At 44.0% G+C, this 21,925-nt stretch overlaps 1 long non-coding RNA gene across 1 annotated transcript; it reads right to left on the bottom strand.

The window, feature by feature from the left end:
• Window positions 1-775: 775 nt before the first annotated feature.
• On the bottom strand, window positions 776-20,926 carry LOC310883958. The gene is made up of 2 exons (XR_014573969.1): window positions 20,794-20,926; window positions 776-11,261 (listed from the first exon to the last, which is right to left on the bottom strand). It is a non-coding gene; the product is annotated as an uncharacterized lncRNA (long non-coding RNA).
• Between the last annotated feature and the right edge of the window lie 999 nt (window positions 20,927-21,925).

The raw sequence follows: 21,925 nt of genomic DNA, 5'->3' as shown, positions 1-21,925 counted from the left end.
TTTTAAAAGAATAGTGTTCAAGAGCATTTCAGACATACATTTACACTGATTTAAAAACTCATCCAAGGCACCAAATTTTAATCCAGGGAGAGAAGATTTGGCTGCCTGCTTATCAGATAAATGACTTTTGTATAGGTCTGGGCTCCAGTAAATGCAGGTAAAAATGGGGCAAAAATATCCAGCCAAGAGGACCTTGTGATGCACCACCAGGAACTGGCTTTGGTGTTTGCTTAAACAAAGTGCTACGATTTCAGAAGATCAGATAAAATCTTTGCTTCGGGATATTTCTTCCACAACGAGGGAAAGTAGAAGGGGAAAAAGCAAATTATAGGACAGGCGCAACAAGGAAAGGAGACCAAAGGAAAAGCATTTCAGTGGAACCACCTTAAGCTCTGATGAACTCCACCAAGCATCCCCCTTTCCGCTCAAATAGCCAAAGGACCAGAGGTGCTGTAATTACCCTGCAAGCCTGTATGTCATTTGCTGGACCACAATATTTTTCTTGCTCACTGTGCTCTCTTTCTTAAAGACAAATTTGCTCTGTTGATGAAGACATGAATTAATCCTGGTAGAGGCTTTCCAAAAAAACATCTTATTTTAAAATGGCTGGGGAAAAAACTAAGCGATGCCAATGCAACCTATTTATTTTGTTTTAGAGAGGTGGTGTCCCTCCTCTTTATGCCAGTGACATTTAACTGCAATATATATATTAGGAGCCCAATGAAAGCCTCAATGTGTGAGGAGGAAGGTCACAAGGGAGATGAGTTTGCAGTCATTAGCCCTAGCCGCAATTGCAAATCTACCTCAGAGGTTAACACACCTTGTTACAGTGGGTTTCAGAAGATGGACTGTAGGATTAAGTAACCCCTGGGTGGTCCTCCAGGGTCAGATGAAGGGATGTTTCCACTAGCTGTATGTCAGGAGGGCTGATGTTAAAAGGGCTTCAGTCTCCGCCGATGCCCTCACCCTTCCCAGCAGCAGCGTGGTGCAGCACCACAGCTGCTCGCAGTGCCGCAGGCTCTTGCCCTCTGGCTCTGCTGACTGCAGAGACAGGATACGACCTTGCTGGGCTCGCTGCTGAGGGCTGGCTATGCCTCTGTGTGTCACACAGCTGTGCCTAGAAACCTGGAGCCTGCAGGAAGCAGGAATTCTTCTTATTGAGGAGGATGTGACAGCAAATGGAAAGGAGCCCTGGAGTGGGGACGTAGCATCTTACAAAGCCACATGGTGAGGGTGGAACAGGACATGGTCTGCCTTACCATGCTTTTCTTCCCATCATCAAAATGCCCCCGCTAGGGCTAAGCTCTGGAAATCCTACGAAGAGGACTGCAGTCACTGTTGTGTTCACAGGGAGCTAGATGGATGCTCTGTGGTTTGCTTCGTTTTAAGCTCTGCTTGCACAGGGATTTGTTTTGAGCCACGGGAGGAGGAACCATCTCTGGCAGTGAGGTGACAGCTGAGCCCTACCAGGGGCTGCTGCCTCCATCAGGAAGGGCACCGTGCTGCCACCATGCTCATCACTACAAGCTGTGTGTTTGTCCCACGCTGGCAAGCAGTTGTGTGGCTCTCAGCAAAGGGCTGGAGTCTGCTGACTTGGCAGCTCTCAGTTCCCTGCAGCACTGGATCCTCAAGCAGATCACAGGCAAATATTTAGACACTAGTGCACACAAACGGGCATTCTCTCAGCTCTTTCACACAGGGATACAATATTTAATCAAGCCTTGGGCAGAGAACAGCAGCTCTGAATTGAGGAATCGTTATATAAAAGACTCTGCTGGCTTCTGGCGATGGAAAGGAAAGCAAGCTCTGTATCACGCAAAGGTTTCCAGCCCGTTTCTGGGTGTAGGCCTTCCAGGGTTTCCTAACGTTGTGTCTCCCCTAAATTTTCTCAAGTCACCACTTTAGTTACGCAGAAATTCAGCCAACTGTAATGGTCTCTTCTAGTCCTACGAGCATGACTCTTCAAGTATTTTAGAACCCTATGATCTCTAAAGGGTCTCAAATAGGAGAGGAGGTTTCCCTGCTTGTTATAATGTGACTATCACTTCAATAAAACGCTGACAACTGAGTCAAAGCCCCCTGTAATAGTTCTTGTATAAGTGTTACAGGCACAAAACAAGTGAAGGAATGGGATTATTACTGCTGAAAGCAAAGCAGCAACATTCCTAGACTCAGTACAAATATTGGCTGATACAGCCAGCCCTAACCTCAGCCAAATGAGCAGGCAAGAACTGCAGACAGCTGAAGAGAAAAAGGAAAAGCTGAAGTAGAGGTTGGACTTGACCCTATCCTTTACTTAAAGACAAACAGTTTGTCACCAAGGTACGGGTGCTGTTTGTATTTTTGGAAACATACATGGTGTGTCCCGATGAAGGGCACCATGCTCTGGTAGCGCAACAGAGCCATTCCCTCGCCAGGTCTCTAGGGCAGATGCTGTCATGTCGCTGCTGGAAAGGCAGCTGCCCAGTGAGAGGGTCTCCGATGTGGAACAGAAGGAGAAAGGAGACCTGCCTCCAGGCACGCCTTGCTCTGCCCAGCTCAGCACCATTTGTTTGCTCAGCACTCCATCGCCCATGGAAGCGGCACATCCCCTGCTAGGCCAGCTGACCAGAGCATTTCACTGCCCAAGGCAGGGGCTAAAAGCACCTCAAGTCCTCCACGCCTGCTCAAGAGACAGCTGGAGGTCTGCCTTCATGTCCTGCCACATGCTGCAGACTGTCTTCTTTTCCTACAGCAGCAGACAGGGTGAAGCCTAGTGGTCAGTAAACCACTGGTGAAGCAGCGTGTTTACGGGCAGCAGCAGCTCATGTGTGACCCAAGGAACTGCTCTGCTTCAGCTGTGCTCGGAAAAACCAAGGTGCTCATGTCTGAGCACTCTGCCTGGGCAGATGCTGGGGGGAGCACGACCCCTCCAGCCGCACCCTTTGGGCAGCAGTGGATGACTAACACATAAGCTTGGCAGAGAAACAGTGGAGAAGCCATAAATCTGCCAGGGCATCTTAGAAACTGCTCCTCTTTATTTGCTTTCTTCGTTTGTCTTCTTGATGCCTCCTTCCCGATGTTTGAGTTGAAGGAGCTGCTTGAAAAGTCCCACCCCAGCCTGGGTGCTGCTGACCAGCACAAACAGAAGAACTCACGCTGCTGGCAGTGAAAAGCTTTCCCAGAGATGAGCTTGTTTTCCAGTCTACAAAGCTCTCTGCTTGTACCTGCCCACGCTTAACGTCAGCCAGCCTTGATTTACAGCACTAGGCTCTACGGTGAAGTTATCTTGGGAACCAACAGGTGGCTCAGGTCCCTCTCCCCAGCCTCTCACATGGATGCAGGGATACCGCGAGTTCCTGGCCAGACCCACAAGCAGCGAGGGTCAGGCTGAGGACCATGCTTAGATCCGTGCTGGAGCTGGAGAAAGGCTGAGTGTTCCCTTTTGCAGGACGCAGCCAGAAGGACACGGTGTCCTGCACATGCCAATGAATGTCAGTTCATTCATTTGCCAATGAATGTCAGTTAATGCCTAAATCACCAATATCTATCACCAATGGATAGACTTAAGTAACATCAAGTTAATTAGAACTGGCGTTTAATAACGATGACTTGTATGGTCTTTGGAGTACTTTGAAAACATACAGAATTATTATTTTTTTTTAAACTGCCAAACTGCTTTTTGCCACCAAAGCTTGCATCACAAACAGGTGTGTAAGATATTGAGGTCATTTTTTCTCTGAAATTAGTTACTCCCTGTTTTCCATGGACTTTCAGCCCACGTTTTAAGGGCACACCAAGCTTCCCTCCACCTTCCCGTAATCAAAGCAGGCCTGTAGGGCATACATTCATAGCACAACTGGGCTGCCCAGATGTGCAGAAATCCATTACTCAGCATTACATCCAGGGGAAAAACCAGGGCTATCACTTTTCAGCAAGTGGAAATTCTCCTTTCTAAAAGCTGAGCAGAAAGGAAAGAGATGCACACAGCTAACTGTTGGAGGGGGAAGGAAGAAGAAATCACTGATCCCAGATAATTGTCAGTTTGTGATAGCCTGGAGCAGAGATGGTGCGGAAGCAGTCGGAGTCAATAAAACCTCTGAGTGCGACAGCTGAAAGCGCCTTCAACTCTCTGACCCAGGAGTATCCAAATCAGGCTTTTTTTTCTGTATAATTCGCAGATTGATTTTTTTTTTTTGCTTGTGTTAATTTAGCAGAAAAAATCTGGCTGCATCCAAGAACTTCAGGGGCTCTTCATTGAAGTGGGAGAAGATTTTTTCTCTGAAGTTTTGTGGATATGTGCCTGAACCAAGGGCACAAGGCAGAAAAAGGAAGAACCGTCATGATTCCCAGTACCAGTCCTGCACGTTGTTTTGCCTGAGCTCAGAAAGGACCCCAGGTCATAAATTAAATGCTCAGGCTTCCTGAGCAAATGGTATAGATAGAATCAAGCTGTTTTACTGGGAAGTTACAACAGGAGTTATCTGTTACTATTTTCTAAAGGTACCGGCAATTTGTTAGTATAATTCAAAACCTTCCATTGTTACAATAATCACTGGTAGAAGTTCTGAACAAGATGAGGACATTTACTACCTGGTATGGTGTTTCCTGTCTGTCCTTTAGCAAATGCAAGACCAGCTGTTTAACAGCAAGAATTTGCCTGAAAGAGCTGCCTTCTAAGTACACCATGTTCAGAGAAGAAACTAGTACCCTGAAACAAAAACCCAAAATTGCTCTTAAATTTTATTTTTCCCCTTAGATATAGATACATCTCCCAAGTTATTTCAGAAAGGGTCTATTAAATAATAAAGATATTGAGAAATTACATAGTGCAGTCCCTTACTTCTTGAGCTGCAAAAAGCTGCTTCCAAGAACATTTCTCTTTTGCAGGTTATCTCAAACCACCCGCAGTTTGCGATATGCTTTTTATTTCCTTTCAAAGGCTTTGGTCATTACAAGTGCTCACACGAATACACACGCACATAACTCAGGGTTTCTCTGACTCATCGCTTCTTGAGAAAGCTATTTGCCTCTAAAATGTCTCTCAACTAAGAAGATTTCATTTAGGACTAACCTTCCTGGCTATGACCAAAGCCCTGCAGGAGCATGGCTTGCTCCTGCCAGAGAAGTGGCCAGGCCTCCATTGGGCCTACTCGCGGGCCCCGAGTTCCCTCAGAGGACACAGGGGACGTGCCCAGGACCCTGTGTACCCCATTGCTTCATCCCCCATGGCAGCAGGACTCCCCCCCCCCACCTATTTCTGGCCCTAACCAGACTGAGGACTTCCAGCATCTCTCCGGCCTAGAGAGACACTTGCCTTTATCTCACCTCGATTTTAAACAAATCGGCCTACATCACAGTTGCTTTTGCCTAAGAGATGTAGGCTGTTTTAAGGTCAAACTATCCATACACGTTCCTCTGAATTTTCTGCCCAAGCCTGCCATCTCGCTAGACTTAACAAAAAAAATACAACTTTATTTTGGCTGCAGAGCTTTCCTGGCCTTTGGGGACGGGGAGGGAAATTGTACTGTGTAGCCATTGTTTCTGACAGTTCATTTACTCGAATGAAACAATCCATTCATCACCGGGAGTCCATCAAACAGAAACTGTCTTCAGCTTTGGCTTGCATAATAAATATACAGTATTTCAGCACTACGGATTTACATTCAACAGTGTGTATCCAATACAACATGCATTTGCCTTAGATCCCTGGATAATATATTCATGGCATTGCTGCTTTTGCTACTGTACCAGCCTTTTAGTAGCTATTCATTCAGCTCAAAGCTGCTCTCTTAGCCTGTTCATCATACAATATCCTTTTTACCAGAATCAGTTGCACTCCCCAGTTCCATTAAACAAATGTTAGAGAAAATAGCATTTTTTCCTCTTAAAGAGAATTTCATCAGATATCATTTTAATTTCAAACACACAGATGAGACAGGCTCCATTGTATTTTCAGCTTGCTAAAAGTTAGGAGTCTAGTCCAAAATAGTTATCTATGGTTGTTCCATAGTCGCTGGCGTCTCTGGAGAGTGGTTCAGCCCGTCTGTGTTGAATGGCTGAAGTCAGCCAAGATGAAATACTGTTAAATGAATGGAATGATGGAAAAGGAATTCAAGCAGATACGGTTATCGGGTTTTCCAAGCCACACACACACACCCCTCCAGTGAAAATTTGTTCCTGTTTGCAGGGTTAAACTGTGACATATTTTGATAGAAAGAATTAAATCTGGTATAATGAAATGAGAAAAATAAAATTAAACTGTCAGGGAATAACCTTTGGATGAATGCATAAAGAACTAAAGTTGCTGAAGAGCGGTAAGATCGTTTTTTGAGCATTACAAATTGATGACTCCATTGGAATGACCACCTGTAATCATGAACACTGATTTCAACATCATATTCATTTGAAGAACTGGAGTATCATTTAATTAACGGATTGCTAATATCTATACTAATAGGGAAAAAAATTCATTTTCTAATATTAGAGTATAAGTTTTTTTTAAAGGATGATAGCGAAAATTTTACGTGAAACTTTAATGAAAGATGACAAGGCTAGAGCAGGCAAGAGAGGGGTGCCTTTCACTTCCCCCCCCACCCCCCTTTTCCTTTTGGTCCTGGTTTAATCCATTCTTCTTCTAAGACAGCCAAATCAAGGCAGAATACATAGTAACATTTCTTTTCTGTGGCAGGATAGCTACCTGGCAATTGAGAAAAAAAGTTAAATCCCAGAAACAATTTCCGTCTTTCTCCCAGACTGCTGTCTTGTAGCAGGAACGTTCCCTTGGGGCCAGGCTTCCGAATCACTGCCCGTCGGCTCATTGCTGCTGCCTGAGATAAGTTATCTGCTTGTGTGTGTGGATTTGAAAAATGAGCACGCGGACCAAAAAAATCCCAACACAACAACAAATGGCTCCCTCAAAAGTCTTACTGTGTTTGTCGAAGTCCTTTTTGATGTGCTTACATTTCAAAAATTATTACTGAGCATGGAAGCGGTTTCCTGAGAGACATGTCCTGCTGTGGTGGGTGGGTGGATGGGGGATTTGGAAGAAAAAAGCAAGAACAAAAAGGTCTTGAAATTGAAATTAAATTGCTTCTCAAGCCAAGATAAGAAGGTAGAACTGTGGAGGAAGTACGGTGGGATCAAACTATGATGAGGATGGACATTTAATTAAGAAAGAACAAATTGATCATTATAGGAGTTTTTATTCCTTTTCTTTCATCTTTTTGAGTTGTGCTTTTCTGTAGCATAAGAACACAGCCAGCCAATAACATTTCTCAAGCCCTGAAGCAACAACATTCACCCAACACCCACACACTTGTGCTTAGTAGTATGTCTCCATCAAGCAGCCAGTCAGCTGGTTACGTTAATCAACATTTCAGCTCTGAGAGGAGACGGAGCTCTGGTTATCTTGTTCTAGGCCAGCTGTGCCCTCCTAACAACCAGCCACACACATGCATAGGAGCAACATGAAACAAGCTTCAGGTTCCAGAAACAACACCAGGTAGAGGGGCATTCCAGCAGCAGACAGCAGGACGGGTGTCCCAGAAGAACACAAATAATCACTGTTGTTCTTGTGTTGCCTCCAACTCCCTCAAAATGTGGGCCATTAAGGGGCAGGGAAAAGCTGCCTCACAAATCACTCCAGTGAGACCCTGGAGTGAAAATGGAGTCTGCTTACAATTGCTAATGAGGTGTCAAACAATTTGTTTCTTCTTCTACCACATGTTTTGTTTTGGGAGGAGATAAGTTCTGACTAGACACTACTTTGTTTGATTGAATTTAGTAAAGTTGTGAGCCTTGAGCAACAACCTTGACCTCTGCCCACTGCTGTGGACAGTCCATTCTGCCTAACGTGGGAGGTAGGAGTTTGCAGACACTTGTCCCCGGTCTCTGTGGGACTCCAAATGCAGCATTTCAATGTGTGCTGTGTCCATTTGTCCATGGGAGCCTTCATCTGTGAACCTCCTGATAGCCAGATGTGGTGCTGGACATCTCTGAAATTTTAAGACTCCATGCATGTAGGGTAGAAGACATTTTGGGTCTCAGCAAGTTCTTTATTGACTTTGAAAAAGAGAAACATCAACTTGTTCTCAGAGAGTCCTCCTCAAGCTGCAAGGAGTTTCAGTTCACTGCAGGTAAGTTTGATGTTTATCCAAATGGTAAAAACCTTGGAGGTCTGAAGACTCAACTACTTTCTTCTTGCAAGATCAGGCTACCAGGTGTCTCCAGAAAAAAAAAAGACAGGAGCAGCAAAACAGGAGGACTTTTGACCCAAAGCTAGTGGGAGACTTTACTCAAAGCTTCAGATGAGGAACTAGATGCAACTTGCAGATGTTGCAATGTTCACTTTACCAAGGTCTGCAAGACATTGAATAGGCACGCAGCTGGTCTTCTCAGTGCGTGGTGGCAACAAACCACCCGTCTTAGTGCACTGAGCCCCCGTTTAGCTTTTAAACTCACAGAAAGAGCATTGGGTAGCCATGATGAGACAGCAAAAGCAGGCAGAGCCATGCTCCCATCTTGGGGCTGGGATGCACTGCAAGGTTTGGGAGGGGAGAGGAGGAAGATCAAGAGAATGGGAGTGATCTAGGGCAGGGATTGCAAGGTGCTGGATCTAAGTCTTAGCTATCATTAATGACACAGAGGTTATGAACACAGGAACCTGATATAACAATTCTGATATAATGGGAAAACAGCCTTTTACCAGCTGAACTGTCACATGAAGATCCAGCTCCAGGAGACCTCTGTAGATCTTGGACATTCAAGGTCTTGAGAGCATCATTAAACCAAACCATGCTGCCCTTTCATAAGGGCAGTCAAGAAACCAGATCCCAAGCATCCTTTCTCCCCAGATAGCCTGATTTGGATCTTGAGTGCTAGGGAGAATAGGGAGACAGGGAAGGGGGAAAAAGAGGGTGAGTGGTGGGAATTAAAAAATGCCAGCTCTTTGCCATACAGCACACTGGGATGTTGGAAAAGGAAAAAAAGATTTAAGAAGTGACACTTTTGAAATCTAGCCAAAGGCAAACCATCAAAATGGGACACTGCCTCTGTAAGTGCAATGCTGCACAAACGAAGGGAAATTAAGTATGGGAGGCTGGTGTGGTGCCGCAGAGAACACACAATCTGGGACCCGCATGCCAAAGCTGGGATGGAAAGGAAGGTGATCTGACATTTTCTGCCTTTTTCTTTTGGAAGACAAAATATATTTTTGAGAATTGAGTAAGCAATTACCCGAATTAAGGAAACTAGAAAAGCAAGCAGTGGTAAAAATGCTCTGATTCTTTTTAGGCAAACTGGGCAAGAGAGATGAGGAGGAATTTGAGCTGTTGTTCAAGGTGCTCCTTATTAATACAATGCACAGGAAAATAAAACAACCTTACAGCAGTTTTTAACTCTTCCATGGCCCGGTCTCTCCTGGAAGGAGATCTCCACCCCATTCCCTGATGGAGGGCTCTGAGCAATCTCCTCTTATTTATTTCAAAATTAATTCACTTTTACTAACCAAGTCGGCAATACTCCCATGAACACCAGTACACGGCCTTCCCAAATTTCACTTTTTATCTTTTATGTGAAAGACATTCTCCAAAGAAAGGCTTTAAAGTCGTGACTCGGTGCCCGGTCACACAGGAGGGCAGCAGTCAGAACTGCAATACGCAGACATTTGTTAAAAACACTCCTTGTTTACAAATGTCTGCAGCAGAGAGGAGCTGCCCTCTTTGTTTTATGGATGGGTGACTGCTTCCAGAGATTAAATTTAATGCCAATTTCAGGACATGTGTTTCAATGCTGCATTTCACTTTGTTTTGCTTGTCTCAAATTTGCCATTTCCTGATGCTTTTTACCCAGTTGCTTCTCAGCCTCGCTGTCTGCAGTGCCATCCCACCAGCTGCTGGGTTTTTCTTCCCTTCCAGATAACCTACCCTGCTGCTCTAAAAGGAGACAGGCTTACATCTAATTCTATAAATCACTTGATTCAAGAGGTGCAAATAAGATTTCAGGCTTTTTTTTTTTAAAGCTGGTCTCATAATGTCTCCGGACACTTAGGGATTTTCAATCAAGTTTGTTTTTCTATTCCCCTTTTGCCTGCACTCCTTCTCCCTGGGCTGAGGGCAGGAGAAGCAGCAGTGACCGCAGCCATCCATAACTAAGGAGGTGTCTCTGCAGTCCTGTAACAGGCTCCCAGACCTCTGGCACTGGCACCACGCTGCAACGCCACCTTTCCCCTGAGCTTCTGCCCAAGCAACATGAGCAGCCTGGGGGTGAGGGAACAAATACAGCTTTGCAGTGAGCCCATTTGCAGGCTTCAGGGGTATCTGAAGCCCTGAACCAAGAAGCAGGGGCTTCGCTTCTCCCTGTGATGCGCCAGTGGGGAAAAGTTCAGGACAGCAACATGGAGAGACTCCCCTTTGTACCCCATCCCACTGCCTCTACAAAGAATTTTAACTGCATTGTGCTGTAATGAGCCATGCCCAAACTACTGTTCTCTGGCCCTGTGTTTATTTTATTTCCTTATTGTAATGAAACTCAGATGGCTGCTGTTTACACTAGCACAGCACGAGCATGCTCAACTCAGTCTAATTAGCTGCAAGTGGTTTTTGGAATTAGGGCAGAGGAAAGAACAAATTTTTAGTAACTACTTTAAATTGAAGCCCTCATTTATTTTCATTATAGCTAGACAAAAGCAATATAACGTTTCCTAGCCCTTCCCATGCAGGGCTTCGGCTTGGTTGCACGGGGCTGCAGCGGGCTTGCAGCAGCTCTCCCCCTGCCCTCCCCGGGTGGAGAAGCTGCACTTTTCCCGCGAGACAAATGGGACCAGTCCCAGCAGCAGGGTGGGAGCAGGGAGCAGGGGCTAAGCCAGCCTCAAGGCTTGCAGATTTTGACCACACAAGTGAAACAGGATTCCAGCCGCTGCCGTAAGCAGCTGCCCAGGCGCTTTGTCCATCATGTAACACGTCTGGTGCTGAGGTCACCTCCGGTCCTGCGAGAGGAGCAGTTTGTGTTTGCAAGGCAAACGCCTGGGAGCAACAAGGCTGAGGTTCTGGTTTTAATTCACTGTTGAATTGATCCAAGTCCTGATGAAATCCGTGGAAAGACTCCCATTGCCTTCAAGCCCTAGACAATGTTGGATAAGTCACAAACTCTGTGAACCCTATAGGCTGTGGATCTTATCACACGTGTTTGTGAAGAACAAGCACACCAGGGCCAGCCCAGCAGAGCCCTCAGGTTGGGTTGGCAGTGCTGGGTTGATGCTTGTGCACAGGCTTCCCCCACAGCTGTAGCGGAAAGGAAAAAAACAATACTGGCACTAAAATACCTGAGGCATCTGAATAACAATAAAATTAAGTGCATTTGTAGCTATTAAAGATAAGTACTTTTCTATGATTTAGCAACCGTTCACATTGTTTCTTTATTGTGCTGGTGTGGTTTTTTTTTTTTAAGATACTGATCAAAATGACTTCAACCCCCCAAAAAGAATATCACCAATATTTCCAGAAGAAATGCATATGTGCTTGATGATCACAATCAAAAATAATCATGCTGCATTTAGAGGTTGACAAGAGGTGGCTACAAACACCAGAAAGCACTGAGGCAGCAGTGATGGGAACACGTTCCTTCGGAGAAACATCCTGTGACTCCCCCCCAGAAGGAGCCTCTCAGCCAGGGACCGCAAGAAAATCAGCTTTAGGGGAAGGGAGTACCTGCAAGACTGACATTTTTAATGGTTGTCTGGGATAAAGATAATGTTTACTTAGATTTTTTTTTTTACTGTCAAAGAGGTGATGAAGAAGTGATGAGCCACAGTCCCAAGACACAGAACTGGCATTTATAGCTTGCAAAATACAAATACTTAAAGGAAATAATAAAAAAGTTATCAGTTTTGCCTTCAGAAAATGCAAGGGTCACCAGTATGAAAGAAAAAAATAGCTTTCCAAGGAACATCGTGGCCCCACAATGCTTTACAAAGAGCTTTGGCATACTCAGACCCATCGTAAAGTTGGAAGAATCTGAAGCATTGTCAAGAAAGGGCTTTTCTACTCCTCAAAAAGACCACGTTGACTACACTCATTTGCATGATTCTTATAAACCACCAGTGAGGGAGGCTTTTTGATAGCTTTAAACTATTAAAGTGAAATTGAAAATGCAATTTGCAGGAAAAGATCCTGTCCCCCTTCTTCACAGCCTGGTCTTTATGCTACAAAAATCTTATCACCTGGGCAGTTTTTAAAGTTGTTTTTCAGCTACTAAATACTACTGCAGTCACAAACACTGGGGATGTGGGATAACAGCAACGGATTTTTTTTAATCTGAATCACTAGAATTCAAGTATTGCAACCCCATAACAGTTATAATAGGAAAGTTTATCACCTTTCTAAAATACTACCTCAGCGTGTACATAAACCCAAGCTTCCTAAAATCCAAACTGCATTTAAATGCACACAGTTCAGTCACATACCTACAAGTTGTTTCTCTATAAACCAGCTCCTCACTGTAATGCAAATAACTGCCACTGTGCTTAAGAGATCAAGACCCTCCATTTATGGTACATAATCTTTAGGTTACGTATTTGAGTTGCATTTACTACAGAAGATACTTAAATTATTCAGACTACTCTAATACCAGAAGAAGGTACCCTCAAAAGAGTTCTGTTGAGAAGCACTGTTGATTCCGAAGAGGCAGCTGATTTTTTAAATTATAGCTTTTCAGATACTGAAATCATCTTTCCAGGTCAAATAGCTTTTTAAAAAATATATTAGGTAACACATTTGTTAAAACTACTTTGAGCTAAAGCACGCTCAGATTAAGCTGCAATATATATTATTTACAATAGATCTATTTTCCAAAAGGTTCCTGTATGTTGGATGCAGTGTTGCCAACTGTCAGTAAATTTACGAACAGCTTGTAAATTTAAGTGCTTTCCAGAGAGCTATTGGTATGTGTGTAAAATACTCATTTTGTTCCTAAAACATGGCAAGACATTTTTTTCTGTGCTTGAAAAATAAGGAAAAAACCCTCATAAATCATATCATTGAAGTGATGACGTATCAGTTTCTAAGAAGAAACTGAAGTAACTCATTTGTGAGCCCAAGTACCAGCTTTTTCTTGCCTTCAGTGGCTCAGAAGATACTAATATCTCAATGCACTTTCAAGGCAAGAACCTCCACAAAAAAATGAAGGGCTGTCTCGTTCCTCCCGTGGAGATGCATGCCTTTGTGCTGTGTGAGTGAAGAGAAGCTGACAGCAGTAATAAGGAGGACAGTAAATCGCCCAGACCCATTACTTACACTGACACTCAGATTTGGAAAGAAGGCTTCAATCAAAACAAGCATTTGATACAAAAATAATTTAAGAAATAGAGGTAAAGGCCAGAAAAAGGATGGCTTGTCACGTCCAAACCCTACACAGAGCTGAAAAAACACATTTTCATCTGAAGAAAGAGGTGCCAAGCCTGGATACTCCACCACAGCGCTAACAGAAAGACAGCAGCCTCCTTTAGTAAGTACCCAGCGAAGTCAACCCAAGTTTGCTTTCCTAAGCCTGACTCTTACAAATCCAAACAGAAATAACCCCTTTTCTCAACCCAAGAACCACTACAGATCATTTTCTACAGGCTCATATAGCCTAAGAGCAGGCTTTGGACCCATGGCCAAAAGGAGCATCTTCTCCCTCCTAGGGAGCACCTAGATAACAAGCCCCAATTAGCAGCTTCGAGGTGTTTGCAGGTGTTTGGGATGGAGATGCCAAAAATGCTAGAAAAATGCTAGTTTTGTTAACTTTGCAAGTCTCCTAGCACTAATATGGGAAGCAGACTTTTCTCCATGGCCTTGAGAGGAAAATACAGGTTTTTGCATCCTGGCAGCAGAAGCTAGCAATGTTTTGCTCCTTTATATAGCTGATACCAGAGCTGTTAACTCATTGCAAACAGCTTTGGATATCTGGAATTTTATTAGCCATTTTAGTGGAAAAATAGGGCCTGAACTCTGTCTGTTAGAATAAATAGAAAGCTATTTGCAGTACAGTTCAAAGCACATACACATTTTAAGTTATTTTATGCATCGGGTTAAGTTCAGCCACTGAACTGAATGGGATTTAGGAAAGAAAGAGAGGACTCAGGATGACCTAAGAGGTTAAGGAGATGGCAGGCTCTCTTTAATTATAGAAGAAAATGGGTTAAAACACCAGCCTGGGTGCCCCTCTGAAGTCCCCTAATGGCCATGAGACTGTCTGTACAGTGACCAAGAGGGCACAGGCAGGCTGAACCTGCTTGCAGAGGTGGGAGAGGAGCAGAGCTCTCGAGCTGCTGGGTCTCCATCCCCAGGACCACACTGCCAGGCTGGTTTTACAGCTGTTTGAAAACTCTGTTATGATTACCTAAACTATACATCCTGCAACAGACACAGCACCTTGGCTCTGAAGAGGGGCCCTATAATGCCCTGTATAATAGTAATAAACATGATTGTTATAAAAAGATAAGGTTACAGAACATAACACAACGCCAAGCTCCAGTTGACTGTAACTTTAAGTTTTGGCTCAGCAAAGAGCCAGAGAGATTTTAAAATTCAGCAGTAGTAGCTATTCAGAGGGTTGTTCTAGTACTCCTGCCAGGAAAAACTTTAAGTGAAAGGTCTAATTTATCACACATTGGGGTTGCAAACCTGTGCTCTGGGTACCAAGGCAGTCGCTTGTCAAGTTTCAGAAAAAGTCTGGAGGAATCCCTGGGTTCGGAAGTGGTGAGAATTCCAGCTCCCTGTTCTCGCTGTAACACTGCTCGGAGGAACATGCCCTGCCCATACAGACACGTGCAGAAAGGATGGAGTTGTCCTCGTGTCGTTTTGCTATCTTCCCCCATCACTAAATAAGTTATAGTCCACTTGTGAGGCACAGCTTTGGTTCTAAAAATGGTTTTTCATATAGAAATCTAATACAGGAACTGTGTTGACACAAAGAAAACGGTACTGGGGATTTTTTTTTTTTTAAAAACAACCTCTACCCATCTGCTTCTCTCCCTGTAGAGATCTCCTTTATTTACCACAAGAGGACTGCTCTGAGTTGCTCTTGACAGTAGCTTTCTCTTCTGTTTCTTTTTGGTTGTCTGTGACTATAAAGCACTTACAAGCCACTTCAGACATGACATTTTAATGGGAAAGTCAATACACACCTCTGCCTTTGAGTCTGAGGAGCTGTTGCAAAAACATGCATCTCATTGATAAGAGCTCTTCAGTGTTAATGGGACCGAGATTAAGTACCTAACAGCCGCTTAATTTGAACATCATAAACATCCCAGAGAGTGACAGATCTGCTCAGTTAATTTATAGCAATTAGAAAAAATAATCCCCCATGAAATAGATGCAATTGCCTTGAACAGCACAATGCACTTATCTCACAGTCTTCTACCTACTAGGAGCTCTGCACCTACCGATGAGCAGCAGTACCAGCACCAGCCACAAGATCAACCTGGAGGAGGGTAGGCAGACCCTAGCAGACCTTTCCTATTGACCTTATGGAAGTTATTACCTGTGCAAACCTTTCCCACCTTCGTACAGGCAAAGACTACAAGACTTCATTTTATGATGTTTGCTATCCCCAGTATTTTAGGAATATAAAGGAATAATGCATCACAGTTACTGTTCATACAACATGGGTTTCATGTATCACACTAATGCACATGGCTTAATTTGTACTCTACAATACCTTTCAGAGATGCAGGCCATGAAAGTGTCATAACATCAATGGATTCAGTTTTCACACTGAAGTGCTCTAGACCCTCAGTACACGTATGTGTCCTTCGGGGCAGGCGATGCCACAGGTTACACTGACAGAAGGGAAGAACCTTCACCCTCCAAAACGTCCTGGTCAGTTGCTGTGCCCATAACTGAGGGCACCTTCCAGACATCATTCGACTGATCAGAGCTCTTAATTAGCTGTAGAACATTTGGCTGCAGAAAGCTCACTTCTAAGTACCCTTCAACACATGACTTGGTCATGTCATGGCGTATATAGTGTTTATAATGAGCATTGTTAAGGCCATATTTGTGGCTATATTGCAGCACAGGGCTTTGTGGCCTAACTGTGGGACTCCCAACACCTGCACTGGACTGCCTGGAACCACAGGCTGAAACCCTGGCACAGCAGGCCCAGCCCTTAGCCCTCCTGTGACTGAGAAGCTGAACTCCATGCAGTTCACTCTCTGCAGAGGCCTTTCGCACAGTATCTTAGTGCAGAAATCTTGACCCTTCTGCAAAGCCCACCACAGCTCCCGCAGCCCTTTTCCTAAGGCTGGAGCTCTGCCAGGAGCCCCAGCTCCCCCATCCCACCAGGGCACAGTACTGAGCACAGGGCCAGGGCAGCTGCCACCCACCCCAGCCACATTTCAGCACTCAGCCAGGTGATTCATACCCACCACAACACCACAAGATGTTTGCAGCTTGGTTTGGGGTGGAAGGTGTGATGGCAGGTACGCTCCTATTACTCATGCAACAATAAAGGGTATTGCAGCCATGCAGCTTGGCAGTGAAATACACATCCACTGCCCCACCTCCACCTGGCAGGAGGCGCTGAACTGGTGACACCACACCAGGGACATTGCAGATGTGGGTGCTTTTCCTCTCCCTTCTCCAACTGGAAACACCTAAGGCCTAAGCGAAGCCAGCAGAACCCAGGAAGTCCTTTTGATCTTCTTGAGAAGATCAGAAGCAGAAAACAATGGCAAGTCACACCCATCGGCTTCCAGAAGAGGAAAGTGTTCAGACTCAGCCACAAAGGATTCAAAGAAAAATTATGGATCTCATCCCCCTCTTTCTCACTGAAGTTTCAGTTTCCAAAACACAAGCCACCAGCACAAACCTAGGAAATCTCTTCATCATAAGCATCAGACGAGAAGACTTCTAACCAGTGACCTTTTTCTGGGTAGAATTAAAGAACTGAAAATGCAAAAATGGGCAGAGGAAAAAAGAAGTAACTTAGCGCAGCCGTGAATGAGGCTTTTAGGGCCTCAGAAGAGGCAGGTTCTCTCCAAATCTGCAGGAAGAGAGCATTCCACGTAGCACACAGAGCTCCCTCCATGCTGCCTGCCCCCACCTCAGCCCAGACCTGCTGGGACCACTTCTGATGCCAGCTGTCTCTGTAGCCCATTCAGCTCCACATCACTCATTTGAGACTGCCAACAGGGGTGCTAATTAGCACCAGTTGCAGCAGACAGCCTTTTGCTGATGTGGGCAAGAATCCATTGGGAATGTGCTGGAGACCACCAACTCAATTTGCAGAGATATTTTTATTTTAATGTTTTTGCTATCCTAGATACCTTGAGCTGTTTAGTTAAAGGAATCCTCCTAGGAGTTGTGCGGGAATATATGCATACCTATAGAAAAACCCAGGCATTATGCACACTGAATGCATATCGTGAGCTAATTATAATTTCCCTGCAGATGCCAATCAGAACAAGTTAAAGCCATTGAGAGAAGAAAAAATGCATCTGTGGTTTGCAAGGTAGGTGTACTTGACATGTCCTTTTATTAATTCTAATTATAGAGATTCCACAAATGGATGTCAAACATTTTCAGGGTGTTTTGCTAAAAAATTTCTGTGATGGAAAAAGGAAGAACTCCACCCCAGCAGATCATTTCTTCTTGTTTGTTTTACTATTTTCACTGTTTTCTTACTTTTAGGACAACCAAGAGAGAAAGAAGAGAAAAAAATCCCTTCTGGCCTATGCTCAATTGCTGTATGCCCCTCAGCTGAAATGGAACGCAAATATTCCCAGAATCTGTTCAATTCAAACAAACAAGTTGGCCAGCACCAGCCTTAGGGAAAGAGTTAACTGGAACAGTAGGAATAATTCCAGTGGCTGGATAGATGGGTCCTTGTGTCTCCTCTGGAGCACAGCTTGTCTCCTGCCTCTCCCCCTCGATCTACAGGCTGTGCTCCTACTCATGTTCTTCCCCACTGGCTTTTTGCTGCCTGAAGGCTGCAGTTCATGATCCTCCAGGGATCCAGTGCAGCCAACAGCCCTTATTCAGCAAACGAATCAAGCTGAAATACCTGCTCAGCTTCCACTGGGTTTGATCAGATTGAAGGAGGGGAGGGGTGGAAGTTAATAGGGATGGAAAGCATCTTATTTCTCCCTTTCTGAAGGGAAAGACTTGCTTAATCTCTGCTAGTGAGGAGTCAGAGCCATTGCCTTTCCACATGACTCCTCTGTTTATAATAGACCCAAAGTGGGAAAGTGTCTGTGCGCTAAGTCCCAAGATTGATCACAGCACAAGATAATATTTAAAATAACTGCACCTATTTTTGTTTGCATTTAGGTCACTCCTACAAGGTCACTACTTGAATCCCTACTTTTTGCAGGGCATGTCAGCTCTTGCAGCTCCTTCCATACATCAGAGTGCATGTCCAGCAAAGTCTCAGCCTGCCTGCAGCATGCTTTGCTCTTTAATCCCACAAACGGATGTTTTCCTCCTAGGCTCAACCTCTGCTCCCACCCTACATCCTCTCACAGTCTATCAGTATGACAAAGCTGGGTGCCTTAAGAAGGAGGACAAGGGTAGCAGCAGCCTGTTTGTTTAGAAATTAGAGTTGGGTTTGCAGAAGGATTAGACACAGTTCCACTGAACTGCACATGGCCTGCTAAGAACTCGTCCTCACATTAAGCACAAGAAAAAAAAAGTACGCTTCAGTTAGAGAAGCGAATGCATTGGAGATTCCTTATTAATCACCCTTGCACAGCTGCCAGCTTCTGCCAGACCACACGAACAAATGATTCACAAAGCTCCCCACCTTCTCTTACCTCCCCACTCACCCACCAGCCACACGCACTTCCCTGCAGAGGGAAATCCTCAGCCTCACGCACATCTGGGTACATTGGAACTCAGAAACCTCCTTTTCCTTCAGAAGGGTCTATGAGTGGGATCATCAGCTGCATCCAGGGCCCCGGTCCCAAGCTTGAGAAAAGGGATCAGACTTCACTGAGAGCAACGCAGCTGCATGTGCTTACAGCAGCAGAGAATTTGGGCTGAGGCCCAGATCTTCGGAGGGACTGAATTGCCTAATTTCTATTGAAATAACTTGGGGTTAGACACCTAAATACTTTTGAAAAGCCAGGTCTGTTTTTTTTTTTTTGAATTAAAAAACATAAGCCCAGACAAAATTAGCATTAAAAAAAAGTCTTAATGGGCTATTCTGAAGTAGCACTCCTAATGGTTATTGCTCTTGACTGGCTAATAAATTATATTTTTATTTGCCAATAAAACAATAAGAATAATTTTTTTAACTTTCAGAAGAAATTATTCCTTGCCTCATAAGTGTTGGCAAATGGTAAGACATGCTATAGAATATCAGTTGATTCATGTATCAGAGAAATAGTGGAAATATACCCTAAGCAAACAGAAGAAGGAAGAACATGTTGTAATCTGCATCTCTGAAATTCATTATATTACAGCTCTCCATCAGTGAACGACCTGCTGGAGACTGTCTCAAAAAAAAATTGACATTGCAGAGCTACGTGGTAGGTGGGATTCGTTGTATAAGCCAGGAGAAAGGCAGCTGTAAGAGTGTGAAGTTTTTGGCTTTGTTGTAGGTGGTTAGATTTTTTTTTTTGCAAGCTATATTAAGCTTTGGGAGGATAAAAATGCCTTTTGCTGAGGTCACCTAAACCAATCTGTCACTCATCTGCTTTTGCAAGCAACAGCATTTACACTATGCTTAATGAAATATGCAATGGAATTGAAAAAAAAACAATCACAAAAACAAAACCAAGCAATTCCCTCTCCCCCTTCCCCTACCCCCTCAAAGTACCAGTCGCAGATGCAAGATGTCACAGGCAACCTTTCAAGGAGGGCACAGAAGTACCACCTCCAGCACTGAGTTTTGTAGCATTGCCTCTGGGTGAGCTTGGAGGGAAGTCCCTTAAAATTCAAGTTTCCCCTTGCATGGTTGAAAGCAGTAACTCTGAGCACCTATAGAGTAATGTTTTCTTTCTGCAATAGCCAAGTTATCCTTTACCATCCAAAGGAGTTTTCAGCGAGAAGAATTTCTCCAGACTAGACAGAGATGCCAGTACTAATCATTGAAGAGATCCAGACTGAAGAAATAAAAATAAAATAATAATAGAAAACAACTAAAAATTAAATATTTCATCTGAACAAAATGGGAAAGAATAGTTGCTATGTGACATACAACTCCTTTGTCACAGGGTTACATTGCTATTCAAGATGACATCCCTTGATTTCCTAATTGATAATAATCAGTCAGATCTAACAAAGATAAGATTTATATTCAGACAGCAACTTCCCCTTGAAGTTCTCAAAACATCTTACCAGGAAATCAGGTTCTGAAACCATTTATTGAAAAAATACCAGTAATCTCATCTGTACCCCACACAACCCTGCTGGTCCTGAAGACCAGCTTAGGAAACACTTTCTTGTGTGAAGTCATTTTTCCGCTTCTGTAACAATTTCTGCTCACACCACCTGGATAGGCATTTCCACATACAAATCCCAAAGCAGCTCCTGCAATAAGGCCACCTGCAGGGCAGCACAAACACACACACCAAACAGGTTAGCCCAAAGTGACCCAGGGAGTCCAACCAGAACAAAAAATCACGGCTTTGTAGAAGAGCTCTGGACAAATTGGAAGGGCCAACATCACATCACAAAGCACCAGTTATGCTTCCAGCTGCAAACCACCACATACACCAAAATGAAAATATCTTTTTTGTGTAAGCATTCTCTTAGCAAGCCAGACAGCACCTAGGCTTTATCAGGAACAGAGCTGCAATAGGGAGAAAAAACAGTGCACATAGTTTCTTACCTTACAACCATCAGAGCTCCCAAGAGAAACCTTCCCTCTACTGACCAAGCTCAGCCTTGAGGCACCACTGCCTGGAGCCTGACCTTAAGTGCTTCACCAGCTGCACCGTTTGCCCAACTTGCCCCCTCCCCCCTCCCTAATTTCCTGCAAATTTTGCTTAATTTCAAAGACCTGGCAGAAGCATCCAACCTAGAGTAATACAGCTGATGGCAATCACAATATCTTTCATCCATTACCAGTTGGGAGAGGTTGGGTTGTTGACACTACAGTGCTGTTAGAATTAGGAAGTCATTCTTTATTTCATTTTATTTTATTTTATATATATAAGCAATGACAATTTCTTGGATCTTTGGTCATGACCAGAGAAGGATAAAAATAAATAAAACACATCTGGATAATTCCTGCTGGCATCACTTGCAAAATGAGCAATCCCAGACTGAGAAATTAGATTTAGCAGCTCCATTCTGGACAGGAGTGTTGGGGGTATCAGTGTTTCAGCACTTTCCAATGGTGATAACCAACTAATCTGCTGAAAATAAGCTAATTGCTTTCATTGTAATGAAGTTTGGTATTGAGAAACCTTGCCTTTCCTCTGAGCACAAGAGCTAACCAGAACATAACACACAACCACAGCTCCTTCTGCACCTCTGCAGGGTTTGTAGACATGGATTTCCTATCACTTGGAGATTGTGTTAGGGCTGAGGTTTCCCTCACAAATTTGCTTTCTTTTTCCTTCAGGCATACTGAGGGGGGTGGAGGGAATGTCTTTTTCCCTCTCTTATGGTGTGCTTTCTTGATGAATTCTGAGTCATACACATATTTAAGACCATAGGACTAAATTTTTCTCTATTGCATTACATAGATGTGTTTCTGATAATTATAACCATAAGCCTGATTGGTTGGGCTTTTGTGATCATGTTATGCAGTAGAAAGTTATACGCTTACAAAGGCGTACCAAAATCCAGAGTAAGCCACCATGAAATAAGTTCAAAAGGTTGGTTCTCTATTGCTGGTTCCCTTGCACAGTCGTTTACACTAGTAAAAAGTGGGATCAGAGGGGTTACTAAATGACACTGCTCTCACCTGTCAGCATTCTGAGACCTGTCTTGAAATCAGGAAGGTAGCAAGATGC

The sequence above is a fragment of the Anser anser genome, assembly GCF_964211835.1.
Source record: "Anser anser genome assembly, chromosome: 19".
In the NCBI taxonomy this organism is placed as follows: Eukaryota; Metazoa; Chordata; class Aves; order Anseriformes; family Anatidae; genus Anser; species Anser anser.
The sequence above is the reverse complement of the archived record's forward strand: the minus strand, read 5'-3'. Positions and strand labels throughout refer to the sequence as shown.